The sequence below is a fragment of the Megalopta genalis genome, unplaced genomic scaffold, assembly GCF_051020955.1.
Source record: "Megalopta genalis isolate 19385.01 unplaced genomic scaffold, iyMegGena1_principal scaffold0379, whole genome shotgun sequence".
In the NCBI taxonomy this organism is placed as follows: Eukaryota; Metazoa; Arthropoda; class Insecta; order Hymenoptera; family Halictidae; genus Megalopta; species Megalopta genalis.
In genome coordinates, this window is record NW_027476448.1 from 177501 (window position 1) to 180000 (window position 2500).

The 2500-nt window shown below is 44.6% G+C and overlaps 1 non-coding gene and 1 pseudogene across 1 annotated transcript; both read right to left on the minus strand.

The window, feature by feature from the left end:
- Nucleotides 1-213, minus strand: part of LOC143263215 (large subunit ribosomal RNA) — a 2994-nt pseudogene extending 2781 nt beyond the window's left edge.
- Nucleotides 214-1315: 1102 nt separating this feature from the next.
- LOC143263200 (5.8S ribosomal RNA) lies at nt 1316-1470 on the minus strand. Its single transcript, XR_013036732.1, has one exon. It is a non-coding gene; the product is annotated as a 5.8S ribosomal RNA (ribosomal RNA).
- Between the last annotated feature and the right edge of the window lie 1030 nt (nt 1471-2500).

A 2500-nucleotide genomic window follows, 5' to 3' on the forward strand; every position in this document is an offset into this window, starting at 1 on the left:
CCCCATTCAAGATGGACTTGGACGCGGTTGCGACGTTACGGGATAAATTGACCCTCCTGAACACTACATTTCCCAACGGCGGAACTCCGCGGGATTCAGTGCTGGGCTAATTCCTGTTCGCTCGCCGCTACTAAGGAAATCCTGGTTAGTTTCTTTTCCTCCGCTTAGTAATATGCTTAAATTCAGCGGGTAATCTCGCCTACTCTGAGGTCGTCGGAACGTGAAAAAAAATTTTTTCAGAGCTTCCCCCCCCGAAAGCATTTTGCGAAACGTGTACAGAGCAACACAAAAAAAAAAAAAAATAAAAAAAACACAAAAAACCCTTAAAGCAAAAAAAAAACCGTTTATCGCGCCTCACCAATATATCTTTTATAAAATTCGATATCCTCTCCAAATATAGATCTTCGAAACACTCGCAAGACGATTACAATCGGTATAACTTTAACGTCCGTCCGAAAAGTACTTTCGGGGACTAGACGACCGATTGATCTCGTGCGGTTTCGCTATTCGATCATTTGAAGAGAACAAAAAGATATATGGGGCGACCGACAAACGGTTTTCCGTAGAACCAGACTCGCGATTGCGTTGACACACACATCATAGCCACACCAATAGAAGAGTTTTAGGACGGTAACCCGGGTGGGGTGTTCTTTACTCAGAATATGTGCAACATCGGATCTATATAGCCATCGATACAATTCGTACACAAATGTGTCGTACGAAGAGAGAGACTTTTTTTCCTCTGGCAACATAACGGTAAGAGACATCCTTCCACACTCATAGGTTCCACTCCCTGGGGCTATGATATATATATACATATAAATTCAAATTCGAAGCAACGGTCACAATTCTACTCTATATTTTTGCGGGTTATGTGTTCTTTCGTTCAATTTCTTTCATGCGTTCGTTCGATCTCTGTACACAGTCTTCACATAGGACAGACTCGTGTAGTACGCTTTCGTGGGTTAAACCCATCTCGTTTCATTTCAGGCGACGTCGGGAGCGCGTTGAAAATGTACCAGTGAAATCTCGATAGTTCTACGAATACGAATCGTCCCGAAAAAGATTTTGTCACCGCTTCGAAGCGGTGTTTCAGACGGGCGGACGTATATAAAACATATACGACACACGACACCGCCTTCCACACTCACGCTAGTTCGAACACGATTTCCATCTCTCTCGAAGACTGTTAGACGTACGTAAAATTTCTCAATATTCATAGGACCGCGACAAACGCCGACGAAGCGCCCACCATTCGCTCGTACGTATATAGGCAACAAGTGCCATCAACGCAAGCAGTTTATAAGTACGTAAACGACCCTCAGCCAGGCGTGGTCCAGGAATTGTATCCGTGGACCGCAATGTGCGTTCGAAATGTCGATGTTCATGTGTCCTGCAGTTCACACGTTGACGCGCAATTAGCTGCGTTCTTCATCGACCCACGAGCCAAGTGATCCACCGTTCAGGGTAATTTTTCCCTTTTATTCTCTCATATATATATAATGTGTATTTGCTATCCACCACATTTTTGTGTTATATTTCGGAACAAGCCGATACCCGAAGAGCTCCAACCAGCGCGCGAAGGAGATTCGGGAGTCGTCGTACAACGACATAATTGTCCCTTAAAGAACGAGATATTTCCGTCGAAACCATATATATATGTACGAGCAAATCCAAAACCACTGTTTTCTTGCAAGTTCGACGGTCGGAGCGAATAGAACATTGAAAAGCCTTCTATCGAAGAAACACAGAGAGTATATCACCTCCAAAAACGACGGGGATATGGATATTCAAACTGGACAATTATCAACCCGATACTGGATTCGAAAAGTTTCTCTCTCCTTTCGTCGTTATTTACACCGGACGGACTCACGGCCGGCTCTAGCTGGGTGTCATATATATATACGTCCCACGCTCATGCTGCCACTAGCGCGCAACAGAGTAGGGTGTCAATGACAACGACACAGCATTGAAACGAGCTACACAAGCCGGTCTCTCTTGATACCAATGTAAACGAGCATTAAGTTATCTTCAGACTGCCCGATATTTTCGTCCTTTGGACTTTCCCAACGATTCCTTTTTTTCTTTTTTTTTTTTACACCACAGCGAAGACTTGAGGAAGCGTGATTAGCACGCTCGCATCCCTCCCTGTCCTACTACAACTGTGTGTGTGTGTAAAGAAAGAAAAAAGAATACATTGGCTTTCTCTCTATCGAGAAGATGGCCTACGCAACGCAGATCAAAGGCCTAATACGTGTAATATAATACGCGTCTGGCCGTGTATAAATCACGCACGAATGATCTGGTCGGGCCCAACTCTTCTCGTACGCTTATTTTTCCGTGTTGAGGCACTATCATAAAATCACACAAACCCCAACACGTGTGTGTCTTGGAAGGAAGATGGCCTACGCAACGCAGATCAAAGGCCTAATACGTGTAGTACACACGTCTGCCGTGTAAATCACGCACGAATGATCTGGTCGGGCCCAACTCTTCTCCA